The sequence below is a fragment of the Gorilla gorilla genome, chromosome 6 (genome assembly GCF_029281585.2).
Source record: "Gorilla gorilla gorilla isolate KB3781 chromosome 6, NHGRI_mGorGor1-v2.1_pri, whole genome shotgun sequence".
In the NCBI taxonomy this organism is placed as follows: Eukaryota; Metazoa; Chordata; class Mammalia; order Primates; family Hominidae; genus Gorilla; species Gorilla gorilla.
This window is the reverse complement of record NC_073230.2, coordinates 100,028,481-100,044,151: the sequence shown is the minus strand read 5'-3', so window position 1 is coordinate 100,044,151 and position 15,671 is coordinate 100,028,481.

Below are 15,671 nucleotides of genomic sequence, written 5' to 3'. Positions count from 1 at the left end.
TTTTCTTTTCTTCTTTGGCTGGGAGGAAGAGACAAATCTGTGGCTTAGCAAAGGGATAGGAATTGATGTTGGCCTTAAAAGCAACATGATATACCCGTCTCTGCTCATCTCCTGTTCCTAGTCCAGCTCTGATTCTATTTCCAATGACTCTCGTTATTTTTACATTTATATTTTGCTGTTTTAATGTACAAAGTTTCTTTCAGATGACTTAGATCTGTTGTGAAAACAAGTTGGGTTGTAAATCAATAATAAAATATTGAATGTCCAAATTAAGGATGCTACTCAGGATTTTGTACTGGACAGCAATGAGAATGATTCATAGAGATTATTCAGTTTGTTCATTTCTAGCAAGTGTAATTAGGACTGCCAGTTTTCTTTTTTTCTTTGAAAATTGGCAATTTCCTTTTGGCAAATTTTATTTCACTTTTGTGTGGGTGTAAGAGGCAGAATATAGCTTATTTTGAAATGGATATTGCCAGTTTTTTCTTTTCTTAAACAATCTTCTTCCTCTCTATTCTTCTTGCCATCAGTCCTTATTCATTTCATTCACATAATTATCAAGTTTTTCAACATCTTTTTTTGGTTCACACATAAATGTTGGCATATACTTCTAACTCCAGAGATACTAGCCCTCGCAAATGGTAAGAACTACTCTATTCTGTACGCTCTTTCACCCAAACTTACAAGTTTCTCCCCTGTTCACCATCCACACATAACTTTCATCTTTAGTTCAGAATTTACAGCTTTCCCCATATCTCCATTCAGAGCCCACCTACCAGTGTTCTTCCCCTGCCCTTCTTCCCACAGCTATTACTCAGCACTTCACTTGTCCTGTGTACTTCTCAGCACCAGACAAATACAGTCAGCTTCCCCTCTTTCCACTCACATATGTCCCTTCCAGTTCTTTATTTTGCTGTGAATAATTATGTTCTCTAACGTCTTCCTTGGCAAGCAAAGGCTATATGCATTTTCTCTTTGTGAATGAAATAAATGCCATATTCTAAACAAAAATGGCCATGGGGCCTCTTTTTTTAAATGACAGGGAGGATAGAGGCATGCCTTAAATTAGACTTGTCCTATTCATTTGCTTCATCTGATATGAAAGGAAGAGGCATGGAGGTGGCCATATTAGTTGCATTCACATTATCTAAAAATGTTCAAAATCCTTGAATAATATTTTAAGTGTAGGTGCACGATCCAGCCTTCACCTACATTTTCAGCTTTCACTGTGTATCCGTCCACATGATTCTACTATTGTCCACTTATACTGAAGAGTTCTTGACTATGACATGTTTGCAGATCTTTCTGCCATTGCAGACGCTGTTCCCTCTGCCCAGAAAATTTTTTACCCTTCATTTGTTGGGCCATATCTTGTATATTCTTACAGACTTAACTAAGGAGTTCAGTCCTGCATTTCCTTTCACAGGTCAAGTGCATCTCTTATAGCCTGCCATTACATCCATCAATTGCCATCACATCCATTGAAATCCTTGGGGTAAGTCTGCTGTCATCCTTATGTCTGCAAATATTCTGCCTTATTTTACTCAATAAATATCTGTAGAATGAATGAACGGATGTGTGAATAAAAATGAATGATGAACAATATATTATTAGATTCTTCATCATTCAGGACATTCCCACTGATACATTTGACAATAGTGTAGCTGGTATGAGGAATATTGGAAATTTCCACCTAGTCATTGACTTTAATGTTTATCTTATGATTTAAAGACCACTTAAACTTAATGAATTACTGTGAATACCTCTTATGCAATTTCACTGCAAGAAGCCTCCAGAAAATTGGGGCTAGCTCTACAGTTTAGCTATATATTTATATTGAAATTAGTGAAATTTAAGGAAATCTTAAGTATATATTTAGGCATTAAGAACATTAACTCACAAATATTTGGCTAGGCGCAGTGGCTCACGCCTTTAATCCTAGCACTTTGGGAGGCCCAGGTGGGCAGATTGCCTGGGCTCAGGAGTTTGAGATCAACCTGGGCAAGATGGCGAAACCCATCTCTACTAAAAATACAAAAAGTTAGCTGGGCATGGTGGCACGAGCCTGTAATTCCAGCTACTCAGGAGGCTGAGGCCGGAGAATCACTTGAAACTGGGAGGCAGAAGTTGCAGTGAGCCGAGATAGCACCACTGCACTCCAGCCTGGGTGGCAGAGTGAGACTCTGTCTCAGAAAACAAACAAACAAAACTTACGAATATTGATTTTTATGTGTTCAGTTTCTATGATATATTATACCTAAATGTATTTCTCTCTTTGGGTATTACTTCTGGCCACTGATAGAGCGACAACATTACATGAGGATCAAAAATGAAGGCCCTGGAGTTAAACCGCCTATTTTCGAATTCTAGTTTTGCCATTGACTAGTAATTTTATAACTTCTCTTAACTTCAGTTTTAACTTCTTCACAGTGGGAAACAATGGTTCCTAATATGGTGTTTTGAGCCTAGTGCTTGACATTCATTGAGTGTTCAGTAAACATTAACAGTGATTATTACTCAGATCGTGTGTGTTGATATGTGTGCATGCATATATACACCTGATGTTGTAGTGGGGGAAAACTTCCAACAAGTTTTATCAAACTTCAATTGGGATAATTATCCTTGTCTTAGTTAATTTAATGATTTCAATAGAAAATAAATAGATTTCAATGGAAATTTAATTAGTATAAATATGTTCCCTTTTGTCCTGGTGGTAGGTCCACAAAGAAGATTTTTCCATACAGAATTTTTTTCCCCAGTTAGAATTTTTTAGAATGCAGACTATTCTACTGATGGATTAAGTGGTCACTGTTTTCATGGCAATGTTTATCACTTTAAGATCTACCAAGATCATTTGGTCAATTGCTTTAGGTATAATTTAGTGTCTCCCATCAATCCAAATTGCAGAGTGCTTTATTCTATGCAGCATTTCAGAACATCTTTTGCTGAAGGCCACAAGAAACTGAAGACTGGTATATATAAATTGGTGTAATTTGTACATGAGTTAGTTAAGCCATATTTTTTCATTGGTGGCATATGTAACAGCTTCTGATAAATGAATTACAAGTTAGGAACTTGATCATTTCTTTCCTATTTAGGAGTTTATAGGAGGTACGCAAGAAGAAGGAAAAATAGTGTTTTTTAATCTTTTTCTTTTTTTTGAAAGAGAGACAATAATTCCCTGACCAACGACCACTGCAGCCTTTGAGATAGCAACATCCTGGAAAAGCCACAGTGTGGTCGTTTCATAATTGTTAAGAATCTCCAATTGCTTGTGTTTATCAGTCACATACTTTTCAGCAAGGTTTTGTAAGCAATTGTCCCATCTCAGGCCAGTTAGGATGGGACCACAGTATGTAAGAGAAGCTTGAACTTCTTCTAAATAATAAATTTTATCTAAAATATTTAGTCATCTAGGGTAGACATACAGAAAGAAAGTAATACTCCTAGGAGTGAAGAGAATCTGTTTATTTTTATGGTCAGTTTCTTAATCCAAATAAACTTTTTATCAGTTGTTAATAGATAATTAAATTCTTTGCCTTATTTATAGAATATAAACATTGGAAAGACCCTTAGCAATCTAGGTTCATTTACCAATCTATATTTTAAATATATCACTATGGTAGGCAGATTAATGATATCCCCAAAGATGTTTATATTTGAGTCCCCAAAACCTACAAATCCAATATCTTACATGACAAAAGGGACTTTCCGGTTATGATTGAATTAAAGAGGATGAGATGATTATCCTGGATCACACAGTGGGGTCCAACTTAATCACCAGGGTCATAAGAGGGAGGCATGAATGTCAGAGAGAAAGCTTTGAGGATGCTATGCTTCTAGGTCTGAAGTTAGAGGAAGAAGTCACAAGCCAGGGAATGCAAGTGACTTCTTGAATCTGGAAAGGGCAAGTAAATGGATTCTCCCATAGAGGCTCAAGAAAAATCACAGCCTTACTAACATGTTGATTTGTGCCCAGTGGAGCTTCTGACCTAGAGGACTATAAGATAATAAATTGATGTTGCATTAAGCCAGTAAGACTGTTAATTCAACCTCACTCAACCTTAACATGGATGAATATTTCCAATGGTGTGGGAGCTCTCTGCTTATCAAGGTGATTTCTTCTCCTGTGAGATGAGTGAATTAATGCCAGTCTCCTGTCTCTGCCCAAATGTCCCTTCCTCCTTCTTTCTTTTACTCACTGGACTTCAGTGTGCCTTTTTGAAGCAAGAGTGTAGGGAAACAAGAAGAGCTCTCTGTTCAACATAATATCCCTTTAAATATTCAGAGACAGCTGGTAAATTTCATTGTTAAGACATAAAAGGGACAAACATTTGTGAGAACAAAGAACATCCTATGCAATGTATATCACTTGCATTATTTCCTTATAAATTGAAATTTATGCAATTCAAAATGCTTTACTACACATTTTAATGTAGTGCAGGTTTGAAATATAACATACTGATGGTTCTTATATTATTGATAAGGTGGTAAACTCAGTACAACACTATCATATATTAAAAATACTGTTCACATTTTTAAATATTGCCTACTTTACCCAGATGTTTCCCTGTCACACCATCTACATCCTGTATCCAGAGGGTAAACAGAAAAATCAAATCATTTCAAAGGGATATTTTAAGGCTTTCTCTTCTGGTTTTTTACTCTTCTGCTTACAGATTTGTGAATTCCTAGGGAAAAAAGCATTAGTTTTAAATAAAATGTGATGTATGAATTGAAGCAATAGCTATAATTTCATAAAATAAAAAAATTCTATTCTAGACATAGTGGCATATAAATGGAAACTTATTTTTAACTTTTGTATTAAAGAATAAAATAATATATAAATTATCACTAATCATATGTGTACAGCTTTTTGATGCCACGAATGTGAACAGAGAACAGTACAGGCCCTGGAAGTTTTATTTTAAAAATTAATATTAAAAGGAATTTTAGTAAAGAACACACAGATTTGCAGCTCAATTGACAGCAAACTATTGAAATAAAGCCCTCATTTCTGGGTGCGGATGGGTAACAGGACAACGTCTCTGTTGCTTCACTTTTCTGTTTCACTTTGACTGGCCAAAGCAAACTTACTAACCACTTGAAACAATTAAATAAGAGAATACTGATTAGGCACAAATGAATGGATTTATGCTAATAAAACATATATATTATATGAAGAGTGACATCTGTGAAGGATTTCATTATCTTTTCCTTAATATTACATGCCAATTTTCAAAGATCTGATCATCATGTAGATTTAGAACTGTTTTGCAAGTGGTTAGGAATGGCCCTCTGTCGAGTTTTCATTACTTGAGAGGAGATGTGAATTATGTATTTAATGGCAAGACAGCAATAAATGATTAAAGGAAAGAAACCTGTAGCTTGGACTTCTCACAAAAATGAAATTTATGCACAAATAATATGTAAACTTTATTACAAAAGTTGTTATACTTCCACAAGCATGCATGAAGATAAAATACAAATTTTTGTCACTATGGAAACAGGGTTATTGCCAAGAAGATTGTGGATAAAGCCCAAACAATGCTGATTTAAATGAATTTAAATAGATTTAAATAATTGATCATGTATTTTAAACCACGTTTAATGTTCTTCTTTCAATATTCATGTGCTACATACTATACATTTAGGAAGTGTGTATAATATCCCTGGGAGAATCCTTGGTGACCACCACTGATGATTTGCTTTCCTGTCATCATTGAAAGAAGATTTGTGAAATTGTGTTACAAAAAAACCATAAATCTTCTTTATGTGTTTCTTCCAATAGTAGGTCACTTTACTGTGGATTTGTTGTTGTTTTTATATATCACACTCTGTTTAAATCTCTATGATCATCAGGATGCATTCCACCCCTGAAGTGACAGGGCAAACCAGTCTTCCACAGGGAATAGAGAAGGTGAGAAAGCACAGTTAAAGAGAAATGATAATTGGCCTAAAATATTCATGAAGAGTGGCCTTGGGTGGATTTATATAGTACATAAGCATCCCTAAGTCTGAAGGTCTTAGAAATAGACCAAATACATAGTAACTGGAATACAACATGTGATCTGATTGTATGACAAAGTTGGGTACATGAAGTTCTAAATTCTTCATTAAGTCATGAATATTAAGCTAGCCCTAGGATTTAATTTCTGATCTTGATGAGTGCTGTTTCATGACGCAAGGAAAGAACTGCAGACTCAAAATTTCTTACTCCCGTGTTTGGAAACAACTCAGTAATACTTGACCAGTGTATTTCAGGTGGTGGTTGCTTTATTTTTAAAGCTATGATATCCTTTGTTCAAAGGAAATTCTAGGAGCCAGGCAAAATAGTCATAAGCAGAACTACTTTATTTAAAGGTGGGGGGAAGGTCTTGAATGGTGAAAGCTTCTTCCTTTTCCTCTGTATCTGGGCAGGAAAGGTGCTTTTGGCATAAGCCCAGAATACTTTGATCTGAATAACACTTAGATGGACCATGAAGGGGAAGCAGCTGCTGTTTCTAAAACATGGTTAAAATTCATACATCTTACCTGGAGTAATTAAATTAGCTATCTGATACACTGCCAATTAATTCCATCTCTAAGTGTTGATTACATATTAGTTTCATTCTGTTTGCAGTTTTTATGAAAAATGTTAAAGTGACTTTGGGAGCTCAGCCCTCAGGAACTCCTGAGTGGGTAAATTCAAGAAAGCACAAGAAATTTTCACCTGAGCTAAGTGCTCAAGTAGGAGGGGAGGCCCACTTTAAAAAGTAAAGCAGGAATTAGCAGTATGTGTAGCAGAAACCTGGATATAGAACTAACATCTGGAAGAAGCCAAAGAGTTCTAGAATTAAAAACAAAAATATTTCAACTGGGGAGTCCAAGTCATTCATTCATTCATTCTGTCAGTCAGTCAATCAATCACATATTCAACAAGTATTTTTTAAGAGTATATTGTCTGTCAGACACTTGCTGGCCATGTAGCAAAACTGAAAGATAAATCACATTGTGGGAAGAGCAGATATGTTTTCCATAAACCAAATAATCCTGGGAAGTAACACTACTTGGATAAATGACTGTATTAGGTCATTCTTGTATTGCTATAAAGAAATACCTGAGACTGGGTTAGGTATAAAGAAAACAGATTTAATTGGCTCACGGTTCTGCAGGCTTTACAGGTGGCATGGTGCTGGCATCTGCTTGGCTTCTGGGGAGGTTTTAGGAAGCTTACAATCATGGTGGAAGGTAAAGTGGGAGCCTGCATGTCATATGGCCAGAACAGGGGCAAGAAAGGGGGGTGAGGGAGATGCCACTCTCTTTTAAATGACCAGATCACCTGAGAACTCATATCATGAAGACAGCACAAAGCCATGAGGGATCTGCCCCCGTGATCTGAACACCTCTCACCAGGCCCCACTTCCAGTACTGGAAATTACAATTCAACATGAGATTTGGGTGGGGACAAATATCCAAACTGTATCAGTGACCAAACTCCTTTGGATAAAACAGAAAAAGGAAAAAAGTGAGGTAAGGGGCATCTGAAATGGATGGACTGAGATAGTTATCTCTGTTGTCATGGGTCAGTTGACTCACACACAAAGCACTTAGGTCAGAGTTTAAAATTAATTTAGATCTATACAATTCTAAATTTTTATCTAGAGACTTTTCAATTTTGCTCTTTTGTTTTTTAAGTTTTTTTTTTTTTTAAATTTTGAAACTTCAGCCACCTCCAAGTGACCAAGGGGATTACAGCAATTGAAAGGCTCCTGTTAATCCTCTTAGTCTGGTTGTGGGGTGCAGCCTATGGGCCAGTACCAAAAGTGTGATCAGCTAGAGGCTGAGGGGATGTTCTAGATGTAAGACTGAGAGGAAAGAAAGCATTAGAGCACTAGATTGGACCTGATCTAGTGTGAGGTCCAGAGTACCTCTTTTTCATTGGGTATCTGTGAGTAAGAGAGGCACAGTTGGCCCCTGTCCATAGTGAAGGTTCTGTTTCTACTCTATGGAGAATTCTCTGTTCCTAGTGGTCAATGCCAGACATTTCAATTTAGATGCTGCTAAATGAAAATATACATTAGAGGTATCTGTTCATCCTACTAAGTATTTATTCTTCAATGTGAATAAAGGATCTGGAAACAATTCTCTTAATCTAATACCTCAGGTGTTGGGTCTCTGAAAGAAAATGTGGGAGACCACTGAAAAGAATAATGAGAGCTGAAGATGAGTGTTATTGTAAGGTTCTGCTTTGATGGGGTAGGTTTAGGGCCCTCTAAATTGTAGAGACCACAAAAAGGAAGCTCCTAATAGAAAAATGAGGACTTAAAGGAAAGGGCACTGGATGGAAGAGCTCTGTGCTGTTCTTTTTGGAAGACCCTGTCACCAAAGTTCCCAGTGAAAAGTTCTCAGGGGGATTATGGCTATGCCTTGAGGCTGGGTGGAATTCAGATAGTAAGTTTTCACAAACATTTTGGGGTCCTTACTACATGCTGGGTACTGTTACAGGTACTGGTGATAGTGAAGTCAACACAACAGACATGCTGTCCGTGTTAGTGGAGACTAAGGAAGATAGGCAACAAACAGATTTTTATTTCTTAATACCTTATATAAAAATGTATAAGAATTTAAAATTCTTGTGAAGATAAGTAACTGATGCTAAAGAAGGATAAACAGGGTCACCCTACCTAGTCCTAGAATTGGGTAAGACTTCCCGGAGTAAATGATGCCTAATCCGAGACATGAAGAATGAGGAGGAGCTATTTTGGCATAGAGCTCTGAGTCAGGACCCAAGGAACGGTTCTTTGGAGGTTGGCTCAGAGGCCGAGGGGCAACAAGAAAGCAAAGGCTGATATGTGAGGAACAACCATGCAGGACCCTGTAGGCCCTGTAACAAGGAAATAAGAAAATCATCTCAAGTAGAGAGATATATGGCCTTTAATCCAACTACAGAACTAAACGTGATCATTCCATAGTCCCAACAGAAGCTTTTCTACTTCTTCTCAGTCATGCCAAATGAGTAGGTAACCATGACTTTTTTGTTGTTGTTGTTATTATTTGGAACAAAAATCAGAAATAATTTATAAACAAGAAAATAGGAGTTCCAAAGTTGAATCATCACTAATTTAATTACATGTGCAGTAAATTCAGGATCCATTCCTGTGTATAGCTCTATAAAGTTAATTTTCAGTTCTTCTCTTCTTATAAGAGTCAACAGACGAGGCAACTCTCCTCATTCCTGAAAAGCATGTATGGCCACTAAAATATGAGCCCTTTCCAGTGTTGCTTGGTGACAAAGCTTGTCTCTTTCTATATTTATTTAAAATTTGAAAATAAAATTGTGATATGTGTAGGGCTTTGTGGTATAGTTTATATATGTAAGTTGCCTTGATTCATGCATTTCTGCATGTTGTCCCTCCAATTTTAAGGTGGGAACATGAAAATTTTCCCTTCTTGTACTAAGTACAAGAGGTGCTTACAGGTATTGATTTTAGAGTTGGACTGAGCTGGTTTGACCTTCTATTCCAGCTCTGACCAGCTGTTTGACTACTTCACCATTATCAGGCTCAGGTTGTTCACTTGTGGTGTTACTTGTCTTATAGGGCCTTTGCAGGCAGTGAATGAGCTAATTAATGTTAAGGGCTTAACACAGGGTCTTGCACAATAGTAAGTGTACAATGAAAGGAGCTGATGATTACTTTGATCACAGTTGGCTTGTTCTGTTAAAAACAGGTTTCATGACTCCTTAAAATGTTCTCAGTAGTGACGGGGAACTTAAAATTTTTGTATCAAATTGTTGAAATTGTTGCTCTTCTGGATGGCCCTATCAGATCACATTATACTGTAGTTGGTTTTTATTGGGAAGAGAAGTTCAGGCATGAGGGCCAGTTAGCATTATGTTGAGCACAACTATTGCAAATAGCAGCCCTGTGTTTTCACAACTCTCATAATAAAAAAATGGTCAGTGTGTGCCCTACTTTCCTGGTACAGCTTTAATTCAAGATAATGATACATTTGTAGTGGCTTTTCTATTTCTCGTGGTGTTTTTTTTTTTTTTTTCAGAGCAAATTGAGTTAAGTAGACCAGTTGTTTTCATGAACTTGCTGCCATGTGGAAGGATTTTTCTCTCTCTTTTCTATAAGGCTAGATATTTAATCTAAAACTACTGTCTCTGTGCTGGGAAGCATCCAACCTCATTACTGTTTAAATGTCTTTCTGTCTTTGGAAATTCTGATGAACCCCAATTAGTAACCCATAAACCCCCACCCCCACCCTGTTCACTTCCTTATTTAAAATAAGGAAATATTAGTGCAAAAACATTTGTATCAGTGTCTAGTCAGGATAACAGAAATTATTCTCAGCTTTTCAAACAGAGGTAATCCAATACCAAGTAATTGTTTACCGATGTGTTAAAAAGCCTGAGGGAGAGAAAAGAGTTAGTTGCTATTACCCAGAATTAGTAACTGCAGGAAGTCACTATTGCCCCTAGAGCTGGAAGGGCAAAGGGGAAAGTGGTATAAGCAGTATTATGTGGACCTTACAAGCATGTACCTGGGAGTGCTGCAGCTGCTGCTAAAACCACCTGACCTTTGCTTTGCAGGCATCCATGAGCCCACAGTCCTGCTGGTGCTACTGGACTCACTGACAAGGTGAGCGACTGGTGCCTACAACCACTGGCTGCTGCCATAATGATGCTGGTATTGCAGAGAGGCAACCACTGGCCTGGTGCTGATTCTGCCACCACCAAAACTCATGAGCGCTAAGATGCTAAGGCAGTTGGACGCAGAAGCAGAAGAAAATTAATCATGGCTTCTTTTCTTCTCCTAACTTCCACTCTCCCACCAGTCCTTTCCTTTGGAAGACCCAACCAGAGACCATCTGGCAAGGGGATCTGGGATAGGTACTTTACTGGCTTCAAACCAGCAGTTTACAGGCATGCAGTCCCAGAGTAAAGTAGAAAGAGTGAGAATAAAGCTGAATGCTATCAGACAAATACCCAGCACCGTATTTAGACCATTTAATATAAGATTGCAGAAACTGGCCGGGCGCAGTGGCTCACGCCTGTAATACCAGCACTTTGGGAGGCCAAGGTGGGTGGATCACTTAAGGTCAGGAATTCGAGATCAGCCTGGCCTGGCCAACATGGTGAAACCCCATCTCTACTAAAAATATAAAAATTAGCCAGGCGTGGTGGCATGTGTCTGTAATCCCAGCTACTCTGGAGGCTGCGGGATGAGAATAATTTGAGACCCAGAGGCAGAGGTTGCAGTGAGCTGAGATCACACCACTGCACTCCAGCATGGGTGACAGAGTGAGACTCCATCTAAAAAAAAAAAAAAAAAAAAAATTGCAGAAACTGAGAGGAAGTGGCATTAACTAATGAAGGAAATTATTTTCTGAATATATATGTATATATCTGTTATACAGAAATCTAAAGAATGGGTACAAATATTTATATTCAACTCACACCTCATGTATTAGTTTCCCACTGCTACTGTAATGAACTACCACAAATTTAGTGAAAAAAATAACATAAATTTATTATTTTGCCATTCTGTGGGTTAGTGTCACTAGGCTATAATCAAGTTATAGGTAAAGCTGCCCTGCTTTCCACAGGTATTCTCTCAAAAGAGAATTCATTTTAATGGTTTTTTTCCAGCTTCTAGATAGAAGTTCCCTACATTCTTAGGCTCATTGCAACCTATCCCCATTTTCAAGCTAGAAACTTCCTCTCATGCTGCCATCTTTATGATTCTATGCAGTGGGAAAAACTCTTTGCTTTAAATAACTCATGGTTAGATTGGGTCCACTTGGATAAGCCAGGATACTCTTCCCATTTCAAGGTCTTTAGTTTTAATCACATCTATAAAGTCCCTTTTGACATGCAAGACAGCACTCACAGGTCCTGATCGTGGACATCTATGAAGATCATTATTCTGCTTACTATATCTCAGAATTTTAGACTCCTATATATCTGTAGTTATTCACTGGCTATTGTTTTCCTTAGAAATCTCAAACATGTAATCTTTAAAACAAAATTACTCTTCCAACAAATATTCTTCCCCCTTGGTTGGGGACATTGTCTTCATCTAGCAGCCTAGGCTTGAAGCTTGAGAATATTTTTCTGTAGTCCCTCATTAGATTGGGAAATCTGCTAATTTTCATTCCTAAATATATCTCCAATCTACCCCTACCCTGCACTTCTCTTACCACTCATGTATCCTGCCAAGGAATGCGGGCATTACCCTGAAAGTACTTCTCGATTAATGGTGCCTAGCATTGTACTAGCTGGTGGAGCAGCTGATGTGCAAAAGGTATCCATGTTGTCTGCTCCAATGGAATGTGCAGTCTAGCATGGAAAGTGCACATTAAACAAATAAATCTGTGGTAAATGTCCATTTCTGATCTTTCTGCTCATGGCTCCCCAGTTCCATTTTCAAAAATTGGGGTTTTAAAATTTCTGAATATTCTAGAGAGAGGACAATTTGTGTTATTTAAAAGTAATCAAAGTAAGTACTTTTTGTGCATGTGTGTCACTTTTCCCTGATTCTGAGATATAAAGATGGCAAAAAAGACTACTAAATGACATGTCAAGTATGGCAGTTTAATTTTAATAAAATCAAGCTAGAATGGCTTTAGGGCTCATCTCCATCAATTGTTGTTTAAATGGGATTAAGTTGAAGATTTTAGGCCCCCACACTAGACTTAATGAATCAGAATGTCCGGAGTAGGGCCTGGGCTATGCATTTTAAACAAGTATTCCATGAATTTTTTGTGCCCATTGACATTATGAAATTATTGAACCAATGTCAACTCATGAATAATCCCTGGATTTATAACACTGAGGCCAGAGGATGAGGAAGGTTTTATGGCTGGCTCACTGTCTGTTCTCTCCTTTTTCTGCAATAACTCCTGTGAATATTCTCTGTGAAGCTTCCATGGTGACTAAATATCTCCCTAGTGCCCAGTTCACAATCAGAGTAACATGAAGGAAGCACTCACTATATGCCAGACATACGGTGCTAAAGTCAGCCTTTCACGTGTTGTCATATTTAATCCTTAACACAACCTTAAGCTGGAGACACTGTTATCTTTCATTTGCAGATTAGATAAAAGATCAAACTTTAACTTCACATTTTACTACATTGCATGGAAGAATGCTAGGGCTTCATTCCAGGGCTTTCAAATTACAAAGCTCAAATGTGAAACTACTTCTCTGAGAATTGACTATTATTCCCTCTCTGTGCCACCATGAAAATTTTCACATTCTTTTATTACAGAATAATGGCATTTAAATTGTTGATTCACATATCTGTTCTCCTTTCTTCGATTCCCCCAGCAATAGGATCAGTGTCTTCTTTATCCAAGTAAATGATAGCCCTAAGGTGCTACAGGGTCTATGGGTTAGAAGATACTCAATAAACTGTCCAACTGGTCATTCATTCATTCAATCTCAGTTGATTTAGAGTGGGTCAAAATGTAAATATTAAGTAAAAGTAAAATTTGGTATATACATAATCAACAAAATTAAAAGATAAAACTTACATGAAAAGGTGTGCATCATCATTGATCATCAGAGAAATGCAAATCAAAACTACAATAAGATGTCATCTCACTCCAGTTAAAATGGCTTATATCCAAAAGACAGGGAATACAAAATACTGGTGAGGATGTGGAGAAAAGGGAACCCTTGTACACTGCTGGTGGGAATGTAAATTAGTACATTCACTAAAAAGAACAGTTTGGAGGTTCCTCAAAAAACTAAAAATTAGACACATACTCATATCTTCAGCAGTTAATATGTATGTATAATTAACTGATATTCAGACTTTTTTTAAGTAAGAAATTAATGGTAAATACCTTTTTGTCTTTTTTTTTTTTTTTTTTTTTTTTTTTTGAGAGAGGATCTCACTCTGTCACTCAGGAGGGAGTGCAGTGGCATGATCATGGCTCATTGCAGCCTTGACCTCCCAGGACTCAGGTGATCCTCCCACCTGAGCCTCCTGAGTAGCTGGGACTACAGGAGCACCACTAAGCCTGGCTAATTTTTGATTTTTTGTAGAGAAAGGGTTCCACCATATTGCCCAGACTGGTCTCAAACACCTGGGCTCAAACGATCTGCCCACTTCAGCCTCCCAAAATGCTAGGATTAAAGGCATAAGCCACTGCATGTGGCCTAATGGTAAAGACTCTAATTGACAATTACAAAAAACTATAAAGACGCTTTCTGAGAATGCAAAGACATCAAAAGTGTGTAACAATTCAAAAGTGAAGCAAATACTTTTCAACAATTTTATCTCACGTAAACTGCAAATAATGATATAATTTGAAATCTCTTATCTTTCTTCACAGGAAGAAACAAAAATGTGTATTTTGCTTCCCTTATCATTATGCACTTTTACTTATTTTATAATGTACTAATTCTGTTCATAGGTATGAATATTAAAATCTAATTTATACATCAGGCAACAAGGCACAGTAGTATTATTATCTCATTCTTTTAGGCACATGTAGTTAAGCAACACATTTCTTGTTAGAAACACATAATGGAAACAAAACCCCATAAAACCGACACAAGTCTATTTTAATCTTAGAATTTGAGTTCTTTAAAAAACAATAAAAATTCCTTCGTATGTATATTAAGCCATTTAATTGAAAGAGTGAAGTAATTTTCTGATATTCACATTATTATTGAAGAATATAAGAAGGGTTTCCATAATGCATACTAATAGAAGTTAATTAAGTGATCAGGGTCTGGTTATCTGAATTGGCATTCAAGCGTTTATTGAAGTGTAGCTCATGTTCTTCCTGAGGATATTAAGAGCAGCAGCAGAAGCCTGCTTAAGGACTTACCCTGGGCTTTGACTTGCTAAGACATATTCTAGAGTATCTTCAGCCTACTGACTCCTTGTTGTAGAGACATTATATATCAGCAGCTTGACTAATTGGTCTAACATTCTTGAGGTCACCCAGGGCTACTGGTCAGAATTCAAAACTTTTTATGTCCTTGTCACAAAGCTGATCATCATAACTGCATTATGGAAAGTGTGGGCCAACAGACTATATGCCAAACACAGCTTAATTCAATAAACATTTATGGAGTTGCTGATAATTTTCTTATATCATTTATTTTATTTAATATTTCTGTGCTCATTCAATTTACAAAATGCTGAGACCCAGAGGCTAAACAAACTACTCAAAGTCACAGTTAGTGAGTGGAAAATCTGAGATTTGAACACAGATCCTCAAATGTGAAACCTGGGATTCTTTCTGCTATGTGTGAGTAGGTTCCTTTGAAAATATCCTCAGGTTACTCAGGCTCTTATTAGCTTCAAGAGACAAAAAACCCTGCAACACTTTACCTGACTTAAGCATAAAAGAATTACCCCATTGATTGAGAGGACTCGGGGGTAGAAAATGTCTCCAGGCCTTGGCCAAGATGGGAAAGGAAATTGGGAGCTGAGGTGACTCATTGTTTATAGTCTATTTCCAAATATCTCATCTCTGCTTCTTATTTTAGTTTCATAATTTGCTGCCTTACAAAAGGGCTTTCTACACCAATTTGTAAGTAGTGACTATTCCAGCTTTTGTGTGCGTGCGTGTGTGTGTGTGTGTGTGTGTGTGTTGTGTAATAGGGCAAGAGAGGAGAGAAAAAGAGATTGGGTTGGGGAGGAGAGGGTGACAGGGTCACA